This window comes from Pteronotus mesoamericanus, unplaced genomic scaffold (assembly GCF_021234165.1).
Source record: "Pteronotus mesoamericanus isolate MK-2021 breed Mesoamerican mustached bat unplaced genomic scaffold, CSHL_Meso_final scaffold_174, whole genome shotgun sequence".
Classification (NCBI taxonomy): Eukaryota; Metazoa; Chordata; class Mammalia; order Chiroptera; family Mormoopidae; genus Pteronotus; species Pteronotus mesoamericanus.
In genome coordinates, this window is record NW_026555309.1 from 28,396,371 (window position 1) to 28,412,114 (window position 15,744).

General features: G+C 38.6%; 1 protein-coding gene and 1 pseudogene across 3 annotated transcripts in view; one reads left to right on the top strand and one right to left on the bottom strand.

Moving 5' to 3' along the window:
* CSMD3 (CUB and Sushi multiple domains 3) overlaps positions 1 to 15,744 on the bottom strand; it is a 929,671-nt gene that overhangs the window by 520,299 nt on the left and 393,628 nt on the right. The gene's annotated exons all lie outside the window — the stretch shown is intronic.
* LOC129084111 (60S ribosomal protein L4-like) lies at positions 3,676 to 6,191 on the top strand (annotated as a pseudogene).

Genomic DNA, 15,744 nt, shown 5'->3' on the forward strand with positions numbered 1-15,744 from the left:
AACCAGTCTCAAAGTTCTAGTTAATACTCTCCCTTGATGAATCTCACATATTCACTTACGCTTGGACTTTTTTTTTGTCTAGTTTAGTCTGTCACTTTGAAAACTACAGGTTGTAAGTTGGAAGATACATCCTTTGAGCCTGTGAACTTCAAAAAAATGCAAATGATTAAACCAACTGAGTCATTAAAGCAAATGCCCATGCTAAGGTCCTTTTCTCTATGAGACCTATTGAAGGCAAGCTGCTCATCAAGTCTGCACTACCCAGATTGCCGCCATCGCTGCCTAGATCCATCACCCTGTTGGACAAGCAATACATACACCATTATGAACTGGATACAAAGTAAAGGACTCTGTTTCTGATGCAGAGGACTCCATTGCTTCTCAGCCTGTGACTTCTGCCAAAAGCTGTCCCATTTGTGTTTTGGTTTAAAAAAAAAAAGTCACACTGTAGGAGTGATATTCCCACCTAGTCCAAGTAGACTGACTGCATTAGATCTTGTCCTCTCAAATTCATCAGTGGTGTCTTAGAACTGCTGACATTGTTCGGAGTTATGGTATGGCCGGTCTGGTCTGATCTGCCTAATCCAGATATACCACTGAGACCTCGAATCAAAGCTTGTCATTTTGTTATTTTTTTGGCTTTCATGACCATTTTCTATCTAAAAATTGTTGAACTATTGTCACAAAAGCCATTCAAAATTGTGCTGGTAGTGAAAGTATTTGATAGATCTTCCATGTCTTCTACCATCCACAAGCATCTGCAATGGCTGAGTGTGGAAACAGCTTCTTCAAAAATGAACTTAAAAAACCCTTTACCCTACCTGTCTCCCTTCGCCCAGTCTATAAGCCTTTGTAAGACAGTTTGGTCATTGAATGAGACCATCTCCAGAAGGTGCTCTTTGCTCTTCTCAGCCATTGACTGGGTAATGATAATAGAGCTGCAGTATATACAAATCTATTTTACTAATCTGAGATTCCAGCATGGCCATTCCTGGGCATGGAATTCTTCCTTTCCCTAACAGGAGCTACATCTCTACTTGGCATGCACACTTCTGCTTGGTTTTGCAGTCTAGAGTTAAAAAAAAAAAAAGACTTAAGATATTTGGACTTTGCTTCTGTTGGACTGGCATAATCCTAGATCATAAGGATAATGGTTACTCATTTAATTACACACTGATCACTGACCTCTCCATAGTGGCCCGCATGGACCAAATTTGGGGATGTATTGAGTCCGTGTAAGTTTTATAAAAATGCCCTTATTATACTTATATTTGGCACATTTAATTAAATGTCCGAATAAGACTATGTGATGATTGGACAAAAGGTATAGTTATGATTTCTGGTAGGATATAACATTTCTGTGGTGGTGAAGGGGTAATAACATAAAGGTGGGGGAGACAGTATAAAAGAGGAAGGCACATTATTGATATTTGTCTTTCAGAATCGCCCCTATATACTTATTAAAAGAATAAAAGTGCCTTAGTATAGCATTCCTAAGTTGTCATGACTATGACAAATTTTACGTAGTGACTGATCTGCCCTCTCCTGCCAGATGTCTTTGACAGTGTTTTGACCACAGTTGCCTTTAACTTACCAAGAACTCTATGAAAACAGCAGGGCATGACTCCAACTTCTGCACGTCCCAGGTAAAGCATCTGTGCATACCTCCAGATATTCTCCCACCTTTATTCTTATAGTTTTCGCTCTATTGTTCCATGGGTGAACAAATGCCACCTTCGGTTGGCACAGTCAAATAAGACAGAGTCCCTCCAGAAACAAGAACCGAACTCGATTATTTGAACTTAACTGAGAAACCTACGGTTTAACAACCATCTGAAGGCACTTTAAAGACACTATCAACCTGGTCCCCTGACTGATGTAGCTTTTCCTTGGGAGATGAGGACAGTCATTTCAAATATCACTTTCCAGAGCAGGATGTATGCACTAGGAACTGTTCTTATATGGAATGTATGCATTAACTAGCTTCCTTTACCAAAATATGGTGACATCCACTTTGAAGATTTTAATAAAAGACATTCAATAGTTTAAGGAAAATACCACCCATAGATCAGGTAGCCATAAGACACTGTGAAGATCTTGCCATCTGAGATTACCTTGGTTACTTGGGGGAGCTACTGGAAGGAACAGCTGATTCATGATTTATGAGTACCCTGTGGGCACTCCTATGATAATGAGGATTACTGAATTAGAAAGGGTTGCATGAAATTAGTTCCTGACTTCAGCTGAATTGATCAATGACACCACACTGATTCTGGAAGGTATTCAGGTCAACCTCAACTTACCTGCCAGGGTTATTAGGTATGGTAGAATTGCCCAAGACTTCTACCTTCCGGACCATAGCAGTTGTTAATGTATCCCATAGTACTTGGATTAATACCTTGGAACAGTGCAAAGATCACTAGAGACCTGAAAGAAGAAAGCCACTTGGCTTTCTAAAGTAGACACTGATGGTTGATGTGATTTGTTTTGCTCGTTCAGTCTGGGTCTCTGGAGGTTAGCCACATTCTGCAGTTGGAGTCCCTTTGATAATATTCTTAATGAAATGCTGCATGATGAACATTTGAATGGATTTGTTTCCAGCTTCTGGCATTCAGATTAATCAGAGTATCGTAGTAATGGAAATTCTCATGGGAAGGTACACCGGAAGCCAAATGTTGTACAAACGATGGGTGGATACTGTCAGGAGGAAATTCTCCATGGGTCTATCTTAGCAAACATCTTGCAATCAAAGGTGCTAACTGCCTTTGTTCTGGACTAATCTGTTAAAGTTGTTTGTATATTGGACAAAAGTTTGTCCATTTGACAGTCTTGAAAGATGGAGACAGTGTCTTCTTCTAGAGCAAAAAACAAGTTAATTTACAGTGTTGGGAGACAGAGTGTGTCCCTCCAGTGCAAGGAAAAGGCATGCATACTGCCCATTATAAAAGGTTTGTATTTCCTGTGCTCATGGTTCTTTTCCTATAATACAATCTATTACCTGGGCAGCTGTTATCTGATCCTCTTCATGAGGCCCTATAGAAACTGGGTCTCAGGAAAGCAGCAATAATTATGGTTTTATGATATTCTGCCTACCATCCTTGTTGTGAGGAGCAAACTGTCCTTTGTCTCTGACCTAGGGGTCTTTTGGCTTCTGTTAGCAACTGTAAAAGTGTGGCAAGCTAACTTGTTAACGGCAATTGTGTAAAATCTCAGACCCTCTATAGCTCTTGACACATCCCTCTGAACATCCTATGAGGCATATCTTGAGTCCACAAGGCTGAAAAAGAATTCCTGCTATTTGCATCACCAGAGCAGCTATTCGCCAATCAAAAGCTTTACCAACAGAACAAACCACATTTATCTCCCTGACCTTTAATGAAATCAGCCTCTATAACAGCTGAGAAGTCTCCATATCATTAAAAAACAAACAAAAATATTTAATAATTGAAAAAAGAGACAACTGTCCTTTACATTTATTACCTATTTTTCCCTAGCTACTATCAGTTACTAGGTAAACTATTATTTAAGGTTTGAGGCAGTGGGAGAGGTTGGGAGTTTAAATGGAAGCAATACAAACAATTTAGGATTACATATTAGATCCTTGCTTCCTTTTCCTGCGGGAACCACCAGGTTGAGAGGAGTGTGGCCTTTGTGTCTCCATGCCATACTGTGTGCATGTCTACTGATATACCAGTGCACTCTGAAAAGGGGGAAATATCTGGCAAAAATGTCACTTTGACTGCTGTGCTCAGTGCTCTCATTTGACTGGACATTGTGAACTTCATTCACACCAACTTGCACCAACGCAATAGACAATCCTTTGCAGTCAGTGAATTGGCAGGTCATCAAACCAGTGCTGAGTCCAAGGGTTCTGGCAGAGCTGTGGCTCGGATCCCCAGAGTTCGAGGTAGTAGGACCCATCGTCCTGGCCAGGTGCTTTGGAAATATGTGATATGGGGGCCACATGTTTGCACTAATCAAAACCTGGTGCCATTGGCACCACAGAGCGAACAGAACACAGAAGTGATATGCCATCTGCTCTACCCTGGCTGCCTCTGACTTACCAGCATGGCCATGTCTAAGGCCATCATATTGAGGAAGTTCCTGAAGTTCATTTGGTGGCTGAAGGCAGAGTTGAAGGCTACAACAAAACCAAGGAGGCTATTTTGCTTTTTAAGAAACTTAAGGACTGGAATATCAGAAAGGCCCATGCCTCTCCACGAACAAGAGCTGGCAAGGGAAAAATGAGAAACTGTTGTCGTTTCAGTACAGAGGACTTTGTGTCATTTATAATAAGGACAATAGTATCATCAAAGCTTTCAGAAACTTCCCTGGAGTTACTCTTCTTAATGTAAGCAAAGCGAACACTTTGAAACTTGGTCCTGTGGGTATGTGGGCTGTTTCTGCATTTGGACTGAAAGTGCTTTTCATCACTTAGAGATGATCTGTATGGCACAGGGCAGAAACCTCAAAAATATCTACAACCTATTCAGGTCCTTTGCCCATTTTTTAATTGGATCTTTGTGTGTGTGCATGTTGAGATTTGTAAGTACTTCATAAATTTTGGATACTAACCCCTTATCAGATGTATCAGCGAATATGTTCTCCCATTCTGTGGTTATCTTTTTATGTTGTTGATGATTTTCTTTGTTGTACAAAAAGTTTTTAGTTTGATGTCATCCTATTTCTTTTTTTGTTTCTTTTGTTTCTCTTGCCTGGGGAGATATATCCAATAAAAAATTTCTATGTGTAATGTCCAAGATTGAGCTGCCTCTGTTTCCTTTTAGGACTTTTATGATTTCAGGAATAACATTTAAGTCCTTGATTCATTTTGAATTTATTCTCATGTGTAGTGTAAGAAAGTGGTCTGGTTTCATTTCTTTTCTGCAAGTATCTGTCCAATTTTCCCAACATCATTTATTAAATAAACCATCTTTAGCCCATTGTATGTATTTGCTTCCTCAATTGAATATTAATTGACTATAAAGATGTGGGCTTATTTCAGAGAAATGTAAATTAAAACTACAATGAGATACCATCTCACATCTGTCAGAAGAGCTATCATCAATATATTAACAAACAAGTGCTGGCAAGGATGTGGAGAAAGGGGGACACGTTTGCGCTATTGGTGGGAATGCAGACTGGTGCAGCCATTGTGGAAAACAGTATAGAGATTCCTCAAAAAATTAAAAATGGATCTGCTTTTTCACCCAGCAATCCTACTTCTGGGAATATATCTGAAGGAACCCAAAACACTACATCGAAAGAACATAAGCACCCCTATATTCATTGCAGCACTATTTACAGTCACCAAGATATGGAAGTAGCCCAAGCATTCATCAACAGATAAGTGGATAGAACAACTATGGGACATTTGCACAATGGAATACTACTAGGCCATAAAAAAGAAGAAAATCTTACCTTTTGCAACAATACAGATGGACTTAGAGAATATTATGCTAAATGAAATAAGCTAGTTAGGGTAAGAAAAATGCCATATGATTTCGATCATATGTGGAATCTAATGAACAAACTGAATTAACAAGCAAAACTGAGACAGACTCATAGATGGAGAGCAGATGGCAGCTATTTCTCTTGTGAGGGGTGGCAGTTAGGGGTTAGAGAGACTGAGCACGAAGGGACTCATTGGCATGGACAACAGTGTAGTGATTGCTGGGGGAAGGAGGTATAAGGGGAATAAATGGTAATGGAAAAATACAATAAAGATTAAATTTTAAAAATAAAGAGAGTATCTACATCCTTCTCATGCATAAGAAGATCTGTACAGATCATAGCAGAATCTCGAAAAGCCCAGAGATCCAAAGAGCCCTCAACCACCACTCAGGAAGATGCCTGGCAGAGTCCTGAAGAAGAATCCCCTGAAAAACCTGAGAATCATGCTGAAGCTAAATCCATATGCAAAGACCATGAGTAGGAACGCCATTGCTTGCCAGGCCAAGAACCACAAGCTCCACGTAGATGAGGCAGCAGCAGCGCTAGAGGCCACATCAGATGAGAAGGGCATTGCAGGCCAGAAGCCTGGGTAGGGAAGAAGGGGAGAAGGCAATGGTGTTTAGAAACAGAATAAGGCTTGGGTGGGAAAAATGGCTGCAGCTACTAAGAAACCAGGAGCTGAGAAGAAGCCCGCAAAAAAGAAACCCACCACAGAGGAAAAGAAGCCTGCAGCATAAATTAAATTTGTTCATTCCATAAAGGTCAAATTACTGTGGACAGGTAATTTTGAATAAAACTGGATCAAAGGCAGTGAAAAAAAAAGTTAAAAAATAAAAATTGCATGGTTCGACACAAATCCTCTTTTCATCTGACTCAAGGATTTCTCACTGGCTTATCTTTTCTTACGGCTTCAGCCTCTTTCCATATTGCTTTACATTCTACCAACTTTTTAGATCTCTCCTCTTCTCACCCCCAGAACCAAACTCTTTTTGGCTGATCAATCCCATCATTTCTCTTTAGTCTTCCAGGTTTTGGCCATAGGACCTGAATATCCACGTGTAAAATTGCCTGTTTCTTTCAAAACTAGTAGAGGTATGAATTAACAGTAATCTCAGGCTCCCTGGGGTACATTACTGAAGTACAGTTATGTATGCCAATGCTTATCATAACATTTGACTTTAAAGAAAATAAGAGGTGAAATGTGATTATCTACCTACCAAATTGATTAATGCTATTTCAGAATTTGGTATAAATTTAATTTTAAGAAGCAAGAAAGAATTTTTCCAAGAGACACCTCAGGGGCGATGAATAAGAAAAGGTATAGGTTAGTTCAGAAAAAAAAAATATTTGGAAAAAAAAATCCAGAAATCCTGCTGAGTCAGGGTGTAGGTGGCACAGAAAATAGCAGTTCCTAACTAAGGAGGCCAAAAGTGTTACATAGGCTACAGCCGAGAGTCGCTTTTATTTGCAAGGAACTTCCTAAGAGCCAAAACTTTACATGAACCTTTGCACAGCATAACCATTACTCATCATGTCCATGGTCCGCATATTGTGCATTGTTCGGCGTTCTGGGCTCTTTCAGTCAGTGTGGTACCATGAAAACGATATGGGCTTTGAAATGGTGCACAAAAATATCTGATTCCTGGGTCCAGCATATAAAGAGCCATGTTTTCTTGAGCAATTAGGTTGACCTATGTTCTCAACTATAAAAGGAAAAATTATTGCATTAATTATAATTAATTAATAGATAATACATGTAAAGTAGTCAGCACAATTTCTATTACAGAGAGGAAATTAAAGAAAATATTTATACAAAGAGGATGGTTCTTGAACCTAAGTATTCCAACTCTAAGATTGGGATTCTTTTCACAAACGGAACATAGTGGAATATAATACCAAGCGTGGTCACATCTACCCTTCTGAGCAGTGTTTATGAGTTGGACTAAGAAGAAATAAAGCTGAAAAGAAGTTCAGGGTCAATTATTGGAGGCTGAAAAATGTCCAGTTAACAAATTTTGATTTCAATAGTAAACCAATGATTTGCAAAACAGAATGACATATTAAAAGTGGTCTTTAAAATAAAAGCACTCCAGTAGTAATATGTGAAGCAAATGTAAAAGAAGGAAGCTCCACGTGAGAAAAGTTAGGAAATTATTGTAATAACACAGCCCCCAAATCAGAAACTTACAAAATTTACAGTTACGGTTAGTTTATTTTGGGAGATTATGCTACATACTACATTTCTACTTTTGATGATAAAGAAGATGAGGATATTAGAAATTCTGACAATTTCTGCAAGGTAACACAGAAATCATTGATTTGTCTTGATAATATTGAGTACCTTTTCTGAATGTTTATTATTAATATTCAAAGATAACTCTAAAAATACTCGGCTCTGTACATATACATGTGTATACACACACAAACACACACATTTTCCCCTTGTATAAATACAAGTTTTAAATTATTATGTTTTAGCATATTTCACATTTCTAAATCTCTTGGCTTTAGATAGCCTGGTAGTGTTCTTATAAGCACGTATTATATATTTAATATTCAGTGCAGGTCATATATCCATTCATCTATGATTTGCACTTTCCTTTTAAATCCAGAGTTCCTCACCCAAGTCTCTATAATGCCACTTCAGTTTCTACAGATGTCTTCTTCTGCATATGTTCTTTTTTACTCTAGTCTTCAGCACCTGAAAGCACTACTGAGTTTTAATATCTTTATAATTTTGTAGGTACATTTCAGTATCTTTCTTATAATTTGTTTGAAATTGCTGTTTTTAAATTCTAAATAGAATGTCTGACAATGCCTACTATTTTCACCAAAAGTTGTTATAATTTCTTATTGAGAAAAAAAATGTTCACATACTGGTAAGCAAGTTCTGCCATTACTTCCTGGGGGAAAGAAATAACTAGAAGTGCAAGAAAAAATGCTAAATATGACTTTTGGTGTTCACAGGTCATCAGAATTAATGCTACTGAATGTAAATAGGAATTATGCTTATGGTTATGAAAATGAAGAAAAATCGTAGTCCTTTTTGGAAACCTCACAAAACTTTTCCCAGTAATGTGGTATTTATGATATTTTAATTTCTATTTTAAAATACTCTAAAGAGGGAGAAAAAATAATATATGCTATCCTTGTGTAATTTGGAAAATTTTATACAGAACATACCAAAATAAATTTAAACAATAATAAGGCATTCAAAAAACATTCCTCATAGTCTTATAGAAAGCCACATAAGATCCTTCTGGAAGCAGATTTAAAGTAAAGTGATAACAAGTTCATTTCTTTGGTTTTATATTTTTTATATCTAAAGATTATGTTGGTCTTATTTTTTTCCTTTAGAATTTGGTTGAAATTTCTAGGAAATAGGAGATGTGTTAAGAGTTATTAAAAGTGACAATGTAATAACACACAAAGTTTTAATTTCAGAGTAAATATATAATTGCAGATCCTGCTAAGCAGGGACATTTATCCTTCAAAGTTTAAATAAAAGTTCACTCAATACCAAGAAAATGGCCATGAAATTTTATTAACTTTAAATAGATTTAGAACATTTTTAAAAATGGAGAACATATGAAATCAGCCAAGATGTCTCCTGTTAAAAAATCAATCATAAATACTGACCTGAACTATATAATAGAAATGTGAAACTGGAAATACATTTTATGTTTTGTTGTATTTATTGGGGTGACATGGGTCCCCAAAACTATACAGGTTTCATGGATATAACTCAGCAGAACTTCATCTGCTCACCGCATCACGTGCCCATCACCCCAAGCAAAGTCTCTTTCAGTACCCCTTTTCCTTCTCTTTACCTGCCTCCACCTACCCTCGCTCCCCTTCCCCAATGTTATCACCACCTTGTTGTCTGTGTGAACGTGTTTTATATATATAAATATATACACATATAGATGTGTATATAAACATATGTAATATATATGCATGCATATATGTATATATATAGTATATATGAAAATATATCCTATATACACACTATGTGTTTTATATATAATATATAGTATATATACACACATATACTATATATATGTATATACTTTTTTTTTTTGCTTAATCACTTCTCCTTCTTTCAGCCAGTGGCCCAACCCCACTCTGTTCTGACAGTTGTCAGTCTATTCCATTTATGTATGTTTCTGTTTGTATTTTGTTAGTCAGTTTATTTTGTTCATGAAATTCTACATATAAGTGAGTGCATAATGGTGTAGGTTTATTTCTGTGTTTTCTGTTCTGTTCCATTGATCTTTATGCCTGTTGTTATCCCAATAACATGCAGTTTTGATTACCATGGCCTTGTAGCATAATTTCATACCAGATATTGTGATCCCCCCATATTTGTTCTTGTTTCTCAAGATAGCTGATGCTATTTAAGTGTGTGTGTGTGTGTGTGTGTGTGTGAGTGTGTTTCATGTAAATTTTTGGAATATTTGTTCTAGATCTGTGAGAGATGCCATTAGTATTTTAATAAGAATTGCATTGAACCTGTAGCTTGCTTTGGACATTTTAAAGATGTCAGTTTTTCCTATCCATGAACATGGTGTATTCTTCCACTTATTTGTAGCTTCCTCATTTTCTTTCTTCAGTATCTTATAATTTTCTGATTACAGATCTTTTTGATCCTTGGTTAAATTTATTCCTAGGTGCCTTATTTTATTTTATTTTTTTCTCCTGATATTTCATCATTTGCACATAAAAATGCCAACGGTTTCTGAATATTAATTTTGTATCCTACTACTTTACCCAGTTTATTTATTTGATCAAGTAGTTTCGTGGTGGATTTTTTAGGGTTTTATATATAAAATATCATGCCATCTGTGAAAAATGACAGTTTTACTTCCTCCTTTCCATTTTGGATGCCTTTTATTTCTTCTTCTTGTCTCATCACTGTGGCAAGGACTTCCAGAACTATGTTGAATAAGAGTGGTGAAAATAGGCATCATTGTCTTGTTCATGATCTTAAAGGAATGTTTTTGTTTTTGCTCATTGAGTATGATGTTGGCTGGTGGTTTGTTACACAGGGTCTTTATTATATTGAGGTATAATCCTTCTGTCCCCACTTTGCTGAGAGTTTTTATCATAAATAGGTGCTGAATTTTATCAAGTGCTTTTTCTGTATCTCTTAATATGATTATTTGATTGTATCCTTAATTTTATCCTTAATTTTATTTCTGTGATCACATTTTTTGATTAGTGAATATTGTACCATCCCTGCAACCCTGGAATAAATCCTACTTTATCATGGTGTATAGTCTTTTTAATGTATTGCTAGATTGTTTTCCTAATATTTTGTTGAGGATTTTAGTATCTATGTTCATCAGTGAAATTAACCTAACATTTTCTTTTTTTGTAGTATCTTTATGTGGTTTTGGAATTAAGATAATACAGCCTTCCCATCTCTTAAAATTTTTGGAATAGTTTTAGAAGGATAGATGTTAGTTCTTCTTTCAATGTTTGGTAAAATACACCTGTGAAGCCATCCAGTCCAGGACTTTTGTTTGCTGGGAGTTTTTTGATTACTGCTTCAATATCAACCAGTTAGATATAATTGATTTGTACAGATCTTCTGATTCCTCCTCATTCAGTGTTGGAAGATTATATGTTTCTAGGAATTTATGCATTTCACCCAGGTTGTCCAATTTGTTGGCATATAGTCATTCATAGTATGTTCTTACAATCCTTTGTATTTCTTTGGTGTCTGTTGTTACCTTTCCACTTTCATTTCTGATTTTATTTATTAGAATTTTCTCTAGGAACCAGCTCTTGGCTTCATTGATCTTTTGTGTTGTTTATGTAGTCCCTATGGCATTTATTTCTGCCCTAATCTTAATTCCTTCTTTCTATGTATTCTTGGTATTGTTTGTTTGTTTTTTTCCCCCCCTAGTTCTTTTAGGTGTAAGGTTAGGTTGTTTATTTGATATTTTTCTTGCTTCTTGAGGTAGGCCTGTAATGCTATGAACTTCCATCTCAGGACTACTTTCACTATGTCCCATTGATTTGGGGACACTGTGTGTTCATTTTCATTTGTCTCCAAGAAACTTTTGATTTCTTCCTTGATCTCACTGCTAACTCAATCATTATTTAATAACATATTATTTAGCCACCATGTTTTTTAATGTTTTTCAGTGTTTTTTAAAAAATTGCAATTGAGTTCTATATGATTGTGGACAGAAAAACTGCTTGATATGATCAATGTTCTTGGATTTATTGAGACACATTTTGGGTAGTAACACGAGGTCTATCCTAGAGAATGTTACATGGGCAATTGAGAGGAATGTATATTCTGCTGCATTGGGATGAAATGTTCTTTAGATATCAATTAAATTCATCTAATCCAGTGTCTGGTGTAAGGTCACCATTTCCCTCTTGATTTTTTGTCTGGAAAATCTATCCATTGATGTAAGTGGGGTTTGAAAATCCTCTACTATGACTGTATTGATGTCAATCTATCCCTTAATGTCCACTACATTTTTTTTCATATATGTAGGTGCTCCTATGTTGGGTGCATATGTTTACAAGGGTTATATCTTCTTGCTGGATCAATCCCTTTAGTTTTGTGACCTTTTTTTGTCTCTTGTTATGGCTTTTGTTTTCAAGTCAATTTTGTCTGACATAAGTATTGCTACCACAGTGGCGGTGTTTTTTTTTTTCATTTCCTTTTGCATGAAATATCGCTTTCTATCACTACTTTCAGTCTATATCTTTTGTTCTGAGGTGGGTATCTTGTAGACATCATATATATGTGTCATGTTTCCTTATCCATTCAGCTACACTATGTCTTCTGATTGGAACATTTAATCCATTTACATTAAGGTCGTTATTGAAAGGTACTTATTTATTGCCATTGCATTCTTTATGCTTATGTTCCTTTCTTGATTTATTTTTTCTTCTTAAAGTGGGCCCTTTAACATTTCTTGCAACATTAGTTTGGCAGTAATGAACTCCTTTAGCTTCTCTTTTTTTTTTCTGGAAAATTATTTCACTTTCAATTATAAATTATAGCATTGCTGGATAGAGTAGCTTTGCTTTTCATCACTTTGAATATTTCAAGCCAATTTCTCTGGCCTGAACTGTTTCTGTTGAGAAATCAGCTGACAGTCTTAGGGGAGCTACCTTGTAGGTGACTGACTACCTCCTTTGGTTCTTTTAAAATTTTATTTCTGTATTTAACCATTGCCATTGCAATTATGATGTGTCTCTTGCTGTGGGCCTTTTTGGATTCATCTTGATTGGTATTCTCTGTGCTTCTGGAACCTATGTTTCTTTATACTTTACAAAGCTAAGGTAGTTTTCTGCCACTATTTCTTCAAACAGGTTATTGATTCCTTGCTCAGTCGTTTCTTTTTTTGGTACCCCTATGATGTGGATGTTGTTATGCTTGATGTTGTCCTAGAAGTCCTTTAGCATTCCTCATTTAAAAAAAAATCTTTTCGTTGGATGCTCTGCTTGGGTGTTTACTGTCATCTTATCCTTAAAATTGCTGATTCAATCGTCTGCTTCATCTGACCTGCTGCTGATTCCTTCTAGTATCTTCTTCATTTCCAACTGGTCCTTTTTATGGTTTCTATGTCCTCTTAATGCTTAATAGCTCTTTGTTTAAGTTCTCACTGAGATCATCCATTCTTGCCCTAAAGTCCTTGAACATCCTTATATCCATTGTTTTAAACTCTGCATCTGCTATCTTGGTTATTTCCATTTCCTTTACTTCTTTTTTTTTTTTTTGGAATTTCTTTTGTTTTTTCCTTTGAGGAGTATTTCTTTGACTATTCATTTTGTCTGCCTTTTTGAGTTTGTCTCTGTGTATTAGGGAGATCTGGTATGGCTCCCAAACTTATCATGATGCCTTATAACGAAAGTGTCTTGTTGGTCTCAGTGGCACAATCTTCCAGCTCACCTACACTCCATGCTCCAGGAATGGTTCTTGTGGATTATGTGCACCCTCCTGTTGTAGCTGAGTCTTTTATGCTGTTGGCCCTTCCATGGCTGGAGTTAACCCCTTAGGCTGGCTGACTCTAAGGGTAAACCTCAATCACCATACGAGTCACTGTGCAAGGGCTGCTCCCTGAGATGGAGTTGTTCCCAGCAGGGTGTGGTACCTGCCAGAATACCCCTTTCAGGTATGACACTGCAACTAGTTGGGTTGACTTCTGGCATGATCAGAAGCCCACCACTGGTTGCATTGGTCCTGGGTCCAACTGGGCAGTGTTACAGTACATGTTGATGTCAAACATGTGTTACCAGCCTTGGGCCACCTGTCTGGAGCTATCATGCTCTTCATTGTTTGTAGCTGCATCTACTGGGCCTTCGTGTGCACAGGAGGGGTCAAGCTGGGTACAAGGGTCAGCTTCCTCAGATTTAGAGCTGGTGGCAGGTCTAAAAAATGCCTGAGACTCTCTGAGGTCTGTCTGCACCTGTTGGCTACTCTGCTTTCCCCTTAGGTTGCCTGTTCTTACTCTGGAACCTTCCAAAAGAAGATTGCATAGTGGGCCCAAGCTGGCTGTGACCCACACAGTGCGAGCTCTGTAGGGTGGGGTGACCAGGGTTGGGAGAACAGGGTTAGCAGGTCCCCTATTTGGAGGCAGTGCCATCATGCACTCAGTGAAGGGATAGTGGCCTCTATTTCAGAGATATACCAATCAGTCTCTGCCAGAGTCTCCAACTCTAGTTTCCCCAGGAAGAGCTGCCACAGGTTTAGGTCAGGCGCAGCCAGCCAATGCCTCTGCAGGAGCAAGTTCAGCAGGACAGACCCACCAGGGCTCAGAAGAACAGATCAAAAGAGTACTTGTTGGGGGTAGAGTCAGCAGAGTCCATAGAAGGGAAGCAAGCACTTTGCCTTCACCCTGATCCACAACTAGCCACGCCGATAACCCATTGCCCATTGGAGACAAAAGCCTCCAAAGAAGGCTTGATCTGAAGGTCCCAATAGCACTCCCTTTGCCCCATGGGGCTAAGCTCAGCAGGGCAGGCCACTGGCTTTTGGTAGGGAAGATCCAGACAGTCTCCCATTGGGATTGGGGCCAGCAAACCTGCAGGAGTGGGGTGGGCACTTCTCATTCCTTGGAAGAGAACCTCTAAGGGAGACACACTCTGAAGGTCCCAGCTTCAAGCAGCTCTCAGGTCCCCCCGCATAAATGACCCCAGCAGAGCTGGGGCCCTGGACTGTTGAAGAAGCAGGTGAACTACATCTCCATGAGGAGAAGAGTGTGGGCTGAACTCGCAGGTAATATTGAAGTTGCTCCCACCATCCTTGTGATGTAGCCACAGAAGCCAGAACCTGTCCATCTGGTTCCTAGACAGAAGCCTCCCAGGGAGAAGTTCTCCATTGGTTCTAGCTCTATGCAACAGTTGGATCCCTCTGAGGAACTGAACTCAGCCAGGCGAGGCCGCAGCAAGTGGAAGGGCAAGCTAAGTGATTCAACAGGCCGTGGGTGGACACTGGCTCTGAGCTCAAGGAGAGGAAGAATGGTCCTCTTTCCAGACCTACACAGCTCAATCGCTACCTGAATCTCCACTAGGAACTTCTCAGGGGAAAGAAAAATCTCCGAAAGGTCCCGAGGGGTACAGCCAGCACACCCCTCTGCAGGGCCCTAGCTTGGCAGGGTGATGTCACCAGTACTTGGGAGACCAGGGACTGTGTTCTCCAGGCGCTGTAATAATAAGACTATTCAACCCTGGGAAGATGGCATCTGGGTCTGTAGCCAATGCCTTTCTGTACCAGGTGGGCTTAATCCCCACTGATTCTCATCACCAGATGGCGATGCGAAGGCTCCTCTTTCCCATCCCTGTTGTTCTGGGTTGGGGATCTTTGTGTGCAGTTGAGCCCCCACACTCCTGAAAGGAGGTAGTTTTGCCTCTGAGGCCTCCCTCCGACTTCTCAGCTGCCACCTGTGTGTGTGGAGACCAGCCGTTGCTGCATCGCTGCCCCTCTCACCAGCCTCTGTGCGTCTTCTCCTATAAGTCCTTCATTCTAATACTTCAGTTCCGCTAGCCTTCGGTTGGTTATTCAGGTCGACTGCTCTGTAATTTAGCTGTAAATCTGGTTTGGCACTGGGAGGAGGTGAGTTTAGCTTCTACCTACTCTACAGCCATTGTGGAATCTCCAGAAATATCTTTTTATAAAGTTATTTACACGATAAGCCAGGAAAGCAAATGCTGCACACGTAAATTGGATTCTCAATACACAAAAAAGGTGCAAAAGTAATGCATCTGTTGAAATGTGGACACTTTTGACAAACTTTAAAATGAATTAATTTTTCATAAAGT